This window comes from Poromitra crassiceps (assembly GCF_964638095.1).
Source record: "Poromitra crassiceps genome assembly, chromosome: 22".
Lineage (NCBI taxonomy): Eukaryota > Metazoa > Chordata > Actinopteri > Beryciformes > Melamphaidae > Poromitra > Poromitra crassiceps.
Window position 1 is genome coordinate 16,724,669 of NC_139647.1, and position 14,011 is coordinate 16,738,679.

General features: G+C 45.5%; 1 long non-coding RNA gene across 2 annotated transcripts; it reads right to left on the reverse strand.

Annotated features, from left to right (window-relative positions):
• Positions 1-6,606: 6,606 nt before the first annotated feature.
• Positions 6,607-11,710, reverse strand: LOC310796551. Of its 2 annotated transcripts, XR_014553680.1 has the most exons (4): positions 11,640-11,710; positions 10,122-10,242; positions 7,855-7,947; positions 6,607-6,688 (listed from the first exon to the last, which is right to left on the reverse strand). It is a non-coding gene; the product is annotated as an uncharacterized lncRNA (long non-coding RNA). The 2 variants fall into 2 exon arrangements; XR_014553681.1 differs by lacking the exons at positions 6,607-6,688; positions 7,855-7,947 and adding an exon at positions 9,631-9,762.
• Between the last annotated feature and the right edge of the window lie 2,301 nt (positions 11,711-14,011).

Sequence of the window (14,011 nt, forward strand, 5' to 3'; positions counted from 1 at the left end):
GAAGCTGCTCCCACATTGGTCACAGTGGTAGGGCTTCTCTCCAGTGTGAATGTGTTTGTGTCTTTTTAGGCTACCTAACTCACTGAAACTGCTTCCACATTGGTCACAGTGGTAGGGCTTCTCTCCAGTGTGAATGCGTTTGTGTGTTTTTAGGTGACCTAACTCACTGAAACTGCTTCCACATTGGTCACATTTGTAGGGCTTCTCTCCAGTGTGAATGCGTTTGTGTGTTGTTAGGTTACTTAACTGACTGAAACTGCTTCCACATTGGTCACAGTGGTAGGGCTTCTCTCCAGTGTGAATGCGTTTGTGTGTTTCTAGGCTACCTAACCGACTGAAACTGCTTCCACATTGGTCACATTTGTAGGGCTTCTCTCCAGTGTGAACGCGTTTGTGTGTTTCTAGGCTACCTAACCGACTGAAACTGCTTCCACATTGGTCACAGTGGTAGGGCTTCTCTCCAGTGTGAATGCGTTTGTGTGTTGTTAGGGCACTTGAGTGTCTAAAACTGCTCCCACATTGGTCACATTTGTAGGGCTTCTCTCCAGTGTGAATGTGTTTGTGTGTTTTTAGGCTACCTAACAGACTGAAACTGCTCCCACATTGGTCACATTTGTAGGGCTTCTCTCCAGTGTGAATGCGTTTGTGTTTTTTTAGGCTACCTAACTCACTGAATCTGCTCCCACATTGGTCACAGTGGTAGGGCTTCTCTCCAGTGTGAATGCGTTTGTGTTTTTTTAGGCTACCTAACCGACTGAAACTGCTTCCACATTGGTCACATTTGTAGGGCTTCTCTCCAGTGTGAATGCGTTTGTGTGTTTCTAGGCTACCTAACCGACTGAAACTGCTTCCACATTGGTCACATTTGTAGGGCTTCTCTCCAGTGTGAATGCGTTTGTGTGTTTTTAGGCTACCTAACTGACTGAAACTGCTTCCACATTGGTCACATTTGTAGGGCTTCTCTCCGGTGTGAATGTGTTTGTGTGTTTCTAGGCTACCTAACTCACTGAACCTGCTTCCACATTGGTCACAGTGGTAGGGCTTCTCTCCAGTGTGAATGCGTTTGTGTGTTTTTAGGTTAGCTAACACACTGAAACTGCTTCCACATTGGTCACATTGGTAGGGCTTCTCTCCAGTGTGAATGCGTTTGTGTGTTTTTAGGCTACCTAACACACTGAAACTGCTTCCACATTGGTCACATTTGTAGGGCTTCTCTCCAGTGTGAATGTGTTTGGGTCTCTTGTTGGTGTCGCTCTGTTTCTATAAAGACACAAAGAAAGAATTAGGGCAGGGGCACAGTGTGTGTGTGTGTGTGTGTGTGTGTTGCAACATCAGTGATACAACAGTGATATTTTTCTCACCTCTTCTGAAGAATTCATTTGGACAATGCTCCTCCCCTCCTACGCCAGATGTCTGTCCTCCCACCAAGCAGCTCTGTAGATACAGCAGGGGTTAAATTAAATCAGTCATATACAATTTAATTACAAATTGGAGTCTCAAACTCTAATTGAAATTGTACAACATTGAATGGTATTGTAACGTGTTTGGGTAATCCAGGTATTACCCGTAATGTGATGTGCAACATAAGTGTCTCAACGGTAGCTAGGAACTAATGTATGTGGGTGTGTTCCTAGGGGAAACGGGGTATATAGGACCAGCGGCCGCTGTGCCGCAGGGAGTCAAGATATGGAGTGAGCGAGACCGGTTGTTATGTGTAGAGCTAGCGGTGTGAAGCTAGCTGCTAGGAGCTAACGAAGCCTGTGAATAAAGACCCTGTACCAACTACAACTCTCCGTTCCTTGGCGTACCACAGATACGCTACATTGGTGTCAGCAAGTGAAGCGGTAGCGCCTCTGATTCGGTCGAGAAGGGAGAGAGTGAGGAGGAACAGCGGAGAAAAGTTGGAGATCAAAGGCTCGAGCGACCTAGCTGTAGCGAGCTAGCTGTGTGAGCTAGCTGCTACGAGCGCCACGTGTGATGGCGCGTCTAGAAGAAAGCCTGTCGGTGAACGGGAGAGAAGAGGGGCTGACGACAGAGATCAGCTCGATGCTGGCGGGCATGGAAGCCCGTGTGTTGAAAGAAGTCAGACGGCTGTTGGAGACGATACCAGCCTGGGCAGAAGGACTGATGGAGCTGCTACGAGAGGTCGCGCAGCACGGAGAGAAGCGGACGGAGGAGCCACAAAATAGACTGTGTTGGAACTGTGGAGAACCGGGCCACGTGGCGAGGTGGTGCCGAGGCGAGCCCGGGAGACGGACCGGGTATGCGGGACAACGACATGGACAGCAGGGAGCCTGCTGGGCATGCGGCGCGATGGGACATTTAGCCAGAGAATGTCAAGAAGCTGTCGGGGATTGGAGGACAGCGAGAGAGGAGAGACAGGTGAGGCTTCGTTGGGCTTGCCAGTCGCCTGGACATTTGGCTGGAGACTGCACTAAGAGTGTGAACGCTGGAGGAGACACACAGCCGGGGGAGCAGCCCCAGCAACAAGCAGTGGAGCAGCCTGAGCAACAAGCGGCGGAGCAGCGGAGCAGTATAGAGCCGATTGTTCTGGGCACGAGAGGGACTGTTGAGCCGGCCCAGGCTAGCTGCTCTGCATGCCAGCCAGTGGTGGGGGAGATCGCCATCAGCGACGAGACCATCAGGATAATGGGAATCGTTTTGAACAGCCAGAGGGAAGTGAGCGACATCACCTGCAATGCTGTTACAGTGGGGGGAGCGGCGCTCGTGTCCCCGGGGGAGCGAGAGGGGTCAACGCTGGAGGAGCCGGCCCAGCCAAGCCGCTACACAACCCCCACGGCTGCACTGCAGAAAGTCGAGGTGGAGATCGACGCCGATGGTGTCCGCCCTGCTGTCCTCAACACGCCGCCCCTGGGGGAGCGGGACGGGAGGACGAGCGAGTGCAAGCGGTGGAGCCGACAGACGAGGAGAGGCACATCACGCATGTCAACGGGGGTGAGTGGAGACGCAGACAGATGGAGGATGCGGATATCGGTCCGGTGTATGCGTGGGTAGCGGCCGGACGCCGGCCCCCTGTGGAAGAGATTCACACATGTTCCGGGCCCACGAGGGGACTGTGGAACATGTTTTCGGACCTGCATCTGGGTGGAGATGGGGTTTTAGAGAGAAAGGGGCACGGGAAAAGCGGGACCCAGTGGGTTGTACCCGGTTGCCTGCGAGAATTGGCACTGAAGGGGGCGCACGATGGCCCATACGGTGATCGTGGGCCCGAAGAGACACTCAGCCTCCTCCGTAGACATTTCTACTGGGGCAAACAAAAGGAGGACGTGCGGAGATACTGCAGTGCATGTGTGGACTGTGGAACACGGGGGGAAGACCGAGGAGAGTCACCCTGCGGAGGGCTAACCCCACTGGGGTTTGAGCAGGACTAATGTGCTTCAGATGGGACAGAAGCTTTAAAAGGGGGGATGGAAATAGTGGTTGAAGTGAAGTGGGATAATGTGAGTAAGAAAAAGGTAAATGAAGGTAATGGAAAAAGAATGATGTGAAGATGAGTGTAAAGAGAAAAGAGGGAAGAAATGAAAAGAAATGCAAATGGTGGTGGTGGAACGGAAATTGAAAGTGTGCTGAAAAATAAGAGACAAATTGGGGGAATACAAAATGTTGTGGGGTGGTGTGTTTTGGTACAGGGGGATATGTGTGGGTTGTGGGTGTCGACGTGGGCGTCGAGCTAATGTTGGGTGAGGAGTATGTAACGTGTTTGGGTAATCCAGGTATTACCCGTAATGTGATGTGCAACATAAGTGTCTCAACGGTAGCTAGGAACTAATGTATGTGGGTGTGTTCCTAGGGGAAACGGGGTATATAGGACCAGCGGCCGCTGTGCCGCAGGGAGTCAAGATATGGAGTGAGCGAGACCGGTTGTTATGTGTAGAGCTAGCGGTGTGAAGCTAGCTGCTAGGAGCTAACGAAGCCTGTGAATAAAGACCCTGTACCAACTACAACTCTCCGTTCCTTGGCGTACCACAGATACGCTACAGTATGTTGCTTAAAATGTATTGAGATAATCACAGGTTTGAAGGTATACAAATGAGAGAGAGAGAGAGAGAGAGAGAGAAAGAAAACACAAAGGGGCATAAACCAACGGCACCAACGGCCGTGTTTTCTTGAATTAGTTGGACATGCACAGCAAATATACACTCAAAAAAATGATTTGTAAGATTTACTTAATGAAATCTCTGCGACTATTTGCACGGCGATTTTCAAGTACATTTTAGTGCTGAAATACTAAGTACAACTCACTTGCCAGTATCAAGTAAGATCTACTTAAAACCTTTAAGTAAATGTTATTTAAAACTATCAAGTAAATCTTATTCATCTGTATTGTTCTCTGTTTGACATTTTAATTACTTAATAATTACTCACTATAATTAGACCCTTCTCAAGGGGGCCATTTTGTGTCGAAAAGGCAGGGTAAACACAGGTGTAAGCAAAACACTAATGAGGGTTTCCAACTTCCATGATTGGAATTTGGAAATCCTCATTAGTGTTTTGCTTGCACCTGTGTTTATTCTGCCTTTTCGACACAAAATGGCCCCCGTGAGAAGGGTCTATTATGTAAATGTTTTTACATGTTTTCCATAAATGTTACCAAATATTCACAAATCACAACTAAAATACCATTTAACAATTTATTTTTTTCCCAACAATGAATCACCAACGTTTACATCACATGTGACATCTGGAAACATCTACTTAAGGTGCATTCCGTAAAACCTTCCAAATGGTTGAAACAACAAAACCGTGGAATTAGCTTGACCAGGGATGCAAACATGGATAATGAAAAAGGTGACATACCAGGGCAGACACAAGACCACTCAAAAATCATTCACTTAAAGGGATAGTTCGGTTTGTTTGAAGTGGGGTCCTATCAGCTAGTTCCATACACTAACTGAAATAGGTACAGTGTTCTGGACGCTGAGCACACCGTTTATCGAGACCCAGCACTCTGAAGCAGCAGCCTCCAGACCTCTGTCTCTCTAGTAGATGGGGCCAAGAACTAAAACGTAATTTAGCCACCTAAAACAACGGCCACCTAAACAAATCGATATATGTGTACATGTACGCTCTATTTTGACAATTTTCAGCGCTTTACTTTTCTGCCAAACAGCCTTCTCATTTGGTACTACTTTTTCTCCCAACCGTACACCTGCCGTATTCCTCCGCTAAATGCCTGCACAGAGCCGCAGCGCTGGATTACTCCGCAGATCAGCTGTTATTTTGGGTTATTTCTCCCGGCTTGTTAGTGAAGACAACAAATAGAATAAAATATGAGTGATTTTGATAGCGAGGACGATATGCCATTCACCTTGGTGACAAATACAATTATGAACCAGAGAGACTAATATACAGAAGAGGAACTTTTGCAGAGAGAGAGTGAACAGGCAGAAAGAGAGATACGAGGAACTGCCATAATATGCTGCCTAAATGCCGGGGTGTCCTGCAGACCTTTTTCACCATTCCCAGGATGAATTGGGGAAAACGTCCCAGACGTGAGAGGCCAGGTGACTTGTTGTCTCTAAAGTAAGTCAGTGTTTTGTCTCTCTTCTAAGCCTTCCTGTTTTGTAAACCGTGGCTCTGTGTTCTGTTCAGGTGTTTAGCGGAGGAATACGGTAGTTCTACGGTTGGGAGGAAATAGTGCCGAATGAGAGGGCTGTTTGACGGTAAAGTAAAGTGCTCAAAATTGTCAAAATAGAGCTTGCATCAATGATATTGATTTGTTTAGGTGGGCGTTGTTTTAGGTGGCTAAATTACGTTTTAGTTCTTGGCCCCGTGTGCTAGAGAGACAGAGCTGTGGAGGCTGTTGCTTCAGAGTGCTGGGTCTCGATAGACGGTGCGCTCAGCGTCCAGAACACTGTACCTATTTCAGTTAGTGTATGCAACTAGCTGATAGGACCCCACTTCAAACAAACCAAACTATCCCTTTAAGTGCCCTAATCATAGCGACCATAAATGTTTTGACTCTCTAAAACAGTGATTCTCAAAGTGGGGTCCTGGGGACCCCCACGGGTCCTTAAGAAGATCCCCATCAAAAAGCGAGAGACATTATTTTACTATAATTCCATCCAAAAGTAATACAATGACAGAATGTATGACTATTTTGGTCATGGATTTTCGTACACTTTCTGTAATAAAACATCAAAAGCAAAAATTGTATCAGATGGTGGACCCTGGGACAAAAACTTATCAAATGTGGTCCATGGTCTAATTTGTGTCATGTAGGGGTCCTTGATGTGAAAACGTTTGAAAACCACTGCTCTAAAAGATCTGTTGGATCTGGTCAAATATGTCCAGGACTTGACTTTGGAAACATTTTACAGAAAAGCAGACACTTGAATGAACATTCAGTTACAGCAAAAAAACAACCATTCTATATCAGATGCATGTGTTATTGATTAATGTCTGTCATGACATTGGAAAGTCCACAAGCTGCTGTATGCGAGACGAGGGTCCAATGCAGGTGAATTGTTACAGTCTTTTGCAAGATGGAGAAGTGATTTGAGGCGTACCAGCAGCAGATTGTACAGTACTTGCCATGGCGACAGCAGTACTGTCACATCCTGACATCTCCTTGCCCTCAAGAAGGACGGATACATCCACTGGCTCCTCTCGATCAGCACCATGGACGACCAGGATCTTGAGGATGTGTTGAGTGGCATCACTGCGACTGTCCCCCTCATACAATTGACAAGAAAAAAGAAGACAATTCAGTTGAGAAACAAATAATACAAAATACAGTGATTGAATCATTTGAAGTGATTACATTGTCAGGGCAGAATGAACACATACAGTAGTGTTAAAAATGACCTTTATTAAACATAGCTCAGATTATGTTAAATTGTGTCAAATCTACAGTAAGTTCACGCTGTGATGCTTTTACAGTAAGCCAGCATTCATAAAATATTTGCAGAACATGGCACAAGGCACAAGGCTGCATTCCAGATGGTAGCCCCTGCATACATGTTGCTTTCAGCCAATCGTGTGCCTCTGCACCTTAATTGGCCTTTTACATTGTCACCTTTAGCTGTGTAAAGCCATGCCATGTCGAGCTGATTTCAGTTTCCATTACAATTTTTTTTATGTGCCAAGCCATGCCGAGCTGCGATCGAGATGGACCTTCTCTGGAATGGGACCAAAGCACACTAGACCCACCTCGAGCGGGTTGCAAAATTGCAAGCGAGCTGCAGCAACGCCTCAGTCAACCCTCGACGACCTCCCTCCTCCCCCTCAAATAAACAGCTGTGTTGCAGGATAGGTTGTAATAGCAAACTCTCCTGTCTCTCTCCAGAGTGGAGAGAGCAGAGAGAAAGGTGTGTTTAAAAGCCTCTCAAGTGTTCTTTTGTAGCTTCTAATAATTAAATCTCTGTGGTTTGATGTTTAATTTGTCTCGTGTGTTTCGGTTTGTACTTTCAGATATCTGCTTCATTTTACTGTACCATTTCCTGATCACATGAGCCATGCCTTTGGCCCCATGTCCATCTCGGGCAAGGCTCGGCGCATTTAAAGTGGTAAAGGAAACATAAACCAGGGCGACATGGTTTAGCTCAAGTGGCCAAAGGGGCCAATGGAAAAGGCCCACCTATGGCTTTGTAACCGTAGAGCACGTTTAATTTTTGTGATTGTACTTAATTTGAATCAATGAAATTGAGTTTGTTCTTTCAGATGATACAGTACGATTTTTTATTTTTTTTATCTGCCATTTGGGCCATCGCTGAGTGTAATATCTCCATCCCTTCCCTCCATCCCTTCGTCTGCCTTCCTCTCTTACCGTTAATTTGGATTTTAAATGATAACAAATTTACATTTTAAAGTGTTAAAAAAATCATGCATTACCTGGCATTCGTCAAAAAGTTCCTCTTCTTTCTCGCCAAGGTACAGTATGAGGGTGGAGATAACGGCTTCATGTCTCATCTCAATGCTTTGGTTCTGTGAACAGAGCACAACAAATATTGTGTCAATACTGAACCATTATTCATACACGATGAACTGTCAAGAGAGAACACAACATGTGATTTGAGTGCACAGAGCAAGTAGCCTGGTAAACCAGCCCGTCACGTGAACTCACATTTCATTTGGTTCTGCGTGACGGTCTGGCTCCGACGCCATGGGGGGGGTTTAGCAGGGGCGGGAGCATGGGCGGGCGTAGTTGCCTTGACAGACAACTCCTTCAGCCAATCAGCGTCGGATCCAATCAAACCGAAATCCACTCGGGAGAATGGCAAAAACATATTTTCCGCCAAGAAACTCTGCGGTTGCGGCGATACTCCTGTACTTGTTTAATTGTTGTTATTGAGTCTATTTCTGCAATAACTGCACTTTATGGCTGTTTAAACTAGACAAATGCTGACATTACTCCTCAAGACGATCAGGCAAGGAGGCGGCCATTACTGTTTTGTTAGTGCAGTGCTAGTGGCGTTCCTGATTGGCCAACTTGCGCTGTCAATCACAGCAGAGTCGCTGATTGGCTCTTCCGCTTCTGCTAAACCCCCCCACTGGCGTCGGGGCCAGACCGTCACGCAGAACCAAATGAAATGTGAGTTCGGGGTACGGGGCAAAGAACTAAAACGTAATTTAGCCACCTAAAACAACGCCCACCTAAACAAATGGATATCTGTGTACATGCACGCTCTATTTTGAACAATTTTCAGCGCTTTACTTTTCTGCCAAACAGCGGTCTCATTCGGCACTGCTTTTTCTCCCAACTGTACAACTACCGTATTCCTCCGCTGAAAATAATAATAATAATGGCACCCTTTTGCGGTTATGTAATCGCACGTGCTGACATCGCGATTGCGATTAGATAAATCGTGCAGCACTATAAAGCACTGGGGGGGGAAAGATGGTGGAGGAAAAAGTTGCGGAAATCTGGACAAAATCATATCTACGGGGGGTGCAGTGGTGCGCGCTGTCGCATCACAGCTTGAAGGTCCTGGGTTCTATTCCCACCTGGGACGCTGTGAACGCTGAAGGACTGCGTGCCCGTCCGCATGTCCTCGAGTGCCCACCGCCCGGGTGGGGTCGTCAAAAGGGCCTTTCTGTGTGGAGTTTGCATGTTCTCCCCGTGCCTCCCGGGGGTTTCCTTCATGTAGGAACCCCCTTCACCAAAACATGCAATATCCTGGTTGCTAATGTGGTTCCTCCTCTGGTCGTTAAGGGCGCCTGCAGAGGGAGGGGAACTGGTTGGAATAGCGTGAACCTCCCACGTGCCATGTCCTACCAGTGAAGCTTCCCCTGTCAGGTGAAAAGAAGCGGCTGGCTAACTGCCCATGTCTCGGAGGAAGCATGGAGCCAGTTTCGGCTCTCCCCAGATCGGCAGAGGGTGGAGTAGCAACCAGGATAAAGTAATTAACTTAGCACTAATGGGGGATAAAAATGGGATAAAAAATCGGGGGGGGGGGGAAATATATATATAAAAAAAAAAAAAAAAGTACTCTTTCAGTATTTAATGAGTGTACTCTAATTTATTTTTAAAATACTTAAAATGCCCATCCCTACTAATGAAACACCGTGAACGTGTTGCTCAAAGACACTTCAGCAGGCAGGAACTTGAACCAAAATAACCACAACCCAAGAGCCAAACTCACCATGCCTGATGGTGAGGGCGCCGCTCAGGTGATTGGTCAGGTGTCCGGTCAGGTGGTTGGTCAGGTGTGTGGTGGTGCCACCCGCGGAGCCCTGCCCCCTCTGGCTCAGCGTGGAGATGAACAGGAACGGCTGCTTGGCTCCTCCTCGTCCCAGGCCCTGGCGCCGGGAGATGACATCATCACCACGAGGAACACACAACAGTCTTTAGTTTTCAGTGTTTCAAAAGTACTGCTCACTGTTTAGCGGCCATTTTCAGTGGAACGCCATTATAATGGCTTTAAACCCTGACATGAATATTAGCCATTACTCATAGAGAAAATTACAATGAAACAAGATAGAAACGTATAGAAACATAATAGTACTGTTTCAGTATTTAATGAGTGTAATCAAATTTATTTTTAAATGACTTAAAATGGCCATACCTACTAATGAAACACTGTGAACGTGTTGCTCAAAGACACTTCAGCAGGCATGAACTTGAACCTAAATAACCACAACACGAGAGCCGAACTCACCGTGCCTGATGGTGAGGGCGCCGCTCAGGTGTGTGGTGGTGCCACCCGCAGAGCCCTGCCCCCTCTGGCTCAGCGTGGAGATGAACGGGAACGGCTGCTTGGCTCCTCCTCGTCCCAGGCCCTGGCGCCGGGAGATGACATCATCAATTTTTGTATAGCTTATACAGAAGCCAGCCAATATTTTGAGTTTATCTAAAAAAAAACAGGACTTTATTTTATAGGAATTTATTTTATTCTTATTAGTCTTTTTTTTGTAGCCATTCCTTGAATCCTTGAAGTCCGATTTTTGTATAACCTACAGCAGCCAATATTTTAATATTTTAAGTTGATCTCAGGACTCTTATATTTTATTTTACTGTAGATTATTTTATTTTATTCTGTCTTATTTTTGTAGCCATTTCTTGAATCCGTTAAGTCCGATTTTTGTATAGCCTACAGCAGCCAATATTTTGAGTTGATCTCAACAAAGCCAAGGCTTTTATTTTTATTTTACCATAGTTTATTTTTATTATTTTGGATTATTTATTTATCTGTGAATGGCTGTAATTTATATGATGTGATTACTTGATTATTGCACATCCATGTTTGAGGTTTGTTTGAATAAAAAAAGAAAATCATTGAAAATGCACGCAGGCCCACAAACAGGAATTACATAGAAAGCCTATAGCCCACCGTTTCTCCTTGATGATGTTGTGCTGGGTCAACCTGTAAATTAACAGACACAATGTGTGATCTGAACTATGTTTTTCAATGGCCAACATTTCCTCTCCATAACTCTGAAAGGCACCTGGTTGTCATGGACACACACACACCTGCACACTCCCCCACTCTCTCTCTCCTCTGTCATTGTGTGCAGTAAGTGAGTGGGACAGCCTGGCTTAATTATTAAGTGAAATGCAGCATGCGGTTCACGCTGTGTGTGTGTGCGAGAGAGAGGGAGAGAAAGACAGACAGAGAGAGCAATGTGCGATCCTACAGCCTGTCCAGGGATAACGTTAGCTCCTCCGCAGCATGCGGTTGTCGTGAGAGAGAGAGAGAGAGAGAGAGAGAGAGAGAGAGAGAGAGAGAGAGAGAGAGAGAGAGAGAGAGAGAGAGAGAGAGAGAGAGAGAGAGAGAGAGAGAGAGAGAGAGAGAGAGAGAGAGAGAGAGAGAGAGAGAGAGAGAGAGAGAGAGAGAGCTCCTACAGCCTTTCCAGGGATAACGTTAGCTCCTCCGCAGCATGCGGTTCACGTCGTGTGTGTGCCAGAGAGAGAGAGAGAGAGAGAGCCGCCACGGTAGTGAACGGAGAGTTGGAGAGCGGACTGACAAAGAGTTCCTTCCACTCGACTACAGACGGCTAAACTGTGAATTGTTTGACCCTGCAATGGCGGGCGGAAAACATGCTGACTGAGGGCTGCAGTAACATCAACGTGCATTTATGTGATTAAAATACAAACAGTAACATATCACCAAGTATCACAACGCACTATGCCCAATTATTATCGTCACAAACCTGATTAAACAGAAAGCCAAACTTACCTTGCAGCCACTCGAAAAATGTGAACAGCTACAACCACCTGTCCCTCCAACTGCACGTGCATGAAACCGGATACCGGAAAGAGAACTGTCTCGTGCAAATGCGCATGCGTGGATTCAATAAAAATATGCTTGATTAAAATTTACCTACTGTTTTTAAGATTATGTATGTAAATATTATTATGTATTATGTAAGTAAATATTACGCAAACATTCTTACAAAAATGTACCCATTCCACACAGTTAATTTACTTACTGTTTTTAGGATTATGTATGTAAATATTATTATGTATTATGTAAGTAAATATTACGCAAACATACTTACTAAAATGTACCCATCCCACACATTTAATGTATTTTCAAGAATAAAATGTGTACATATTACAAAATAATATTTAGAAATTATACTTCCTAATGTTACTAAGTAGAAATTATGTCAGTTCTTTACTAAACATTACTACACCATGCAGTAAATTCTTTCAGTGTAGAGAATAGAATAGGTATGCATGGAATGACGGAGGTCAAGAGTGAGCGCATGCGCGAGAGAGAGACCTTTGATGTTCCTTTAATAAAGCATCACCATTACTTAAAATGCAAAGTTAAAACTCACACGTGGCTGCAATGACTGACCGGCCCACACAAGCACAACGCCCCCACCCGCCTCACCCACACCCCACAGGAAACCACAGCAGCGACAAAAGTCCAACAGCAGAGAACAAAGACAACCCGCACATCTCTGCCATGATAAAATCCCCCCATGGCGCGCGAGAGGAAAATAGCGGGAGAGCGAGGCAGAGTGGGAGAGAGAGAGAGAGAGAGAGAGTGAGGGAGAGAGGGAGAGAGAGAGGTTGTGCATGCAGACGTTACCAACCAGATTCGTCTATTGCCTTATCAACTCGTATTCATCACTAGGCTACTCAATAAACAAAGGAAACCATATCGTCCTCAATGATTCTAGAAGATAATTCCATATGATCGGTAGGCGCGGCTTATGCACTATATCTCAGCCTTACTTGGAGTCGTTGCGTTTCCAAAGTCGTCCTTGCTTGTGTGCGCAGTAGTTTTGTTGTAGACTGGATCAGAGCACAAAGAAACGTTGATCAGAGGCCTAGTCCTCCTGGTCTATTGTCCTGGGGTTTCTGCAGAAATGTCCATCTCTTTAGTGATCAAGCTGGGCCGCCAGGTCTAAAGAGGCAGTCAGACACTGTAAACAGCTGTTTATATAGCGCAGCTGACGTCACACCTTTGAACTCACCGACGCCCCGCCCATTGTAGCACAGATGTTTCAGGTGGGGGTTTGAACACATCCATGGTTGTGAGGCTTTGTTTGAATGAGGTGAAGGCGGGACTTTGTGATGCTAATTGTCCTTTACTTACTGCAATGCATTGCTGTGACCAAGCAGCCTGTTCCAATCTATAGCCTGTAGCTTTGTAGCTAATGACTATGATGATTTTGAGTTATTTTCCCCTTGTCAGAGTAGCCTAGGATATACTAGTCTAGCACATTTTAACAGTATTATATTATTATTTAACATGATCTAATAATGTTATCATGTTAAATAGTAGCCTACTGAGTTAGCTACATGAGTGGGCTTTAGTTTATGCATAAAATAACATTTTGGATTTATTTGGCAAGCTATAGGCTACTTATTACTAGTGATGCATGAAAAAGCTATGTTACAGTATGAAAAACCCATAAAAGGTTTATAATCCACAAATATTTAGGCTTGCTATGACATTTATTGTATTTTGGACATGTGTTGTGTAAATCCAGTCAAAGTTTGTCAGAGATGCACAGGGTGACACATCTTTACAGCAGGGCTCAAATCTAATGTATTTGACAAACAACAACAACAACAACAGGTCCTCAATAGCTGCCTTTTTTGCAGTCCTCAAAGCAAAATCATTTTAATCCCAAAATGATTATTGGGAAATATCAAAAATAGTTGTGACAGTTGAGACGGTGGTTAGAGGAGGAACAAGCTGAGGAAGCAATGCTGGTTCCTCTCCTTCAGCCATTATCTCTGTGTGACAGAAGCCTGGAGGGATGAGCTGAAAGAGTGTATAGCAATGTTCCCATGGGTTCAATGTTCCCAGAGATCAATATTGAACTCTGGGAACATTGAGCCGTGGGAACATTGAACCCTGGGACAGCACATATTTAGGCCTGGGGAACATTGGACCCTGGGAATATTGAACCCTTTGTCATGTTCCCATATCTGCCATATAAACCCTGGGAACATGGAAGCTAATGTCCAATCAGAGACTCAGTTGCAGCTCCATGCTGTGTGTCTGCTCACATCTCTAGGATGAAATTGTATCCATAGCAACACCAGCATCACCCTTCCTGTGGAAACCAACAACCACAACAACAG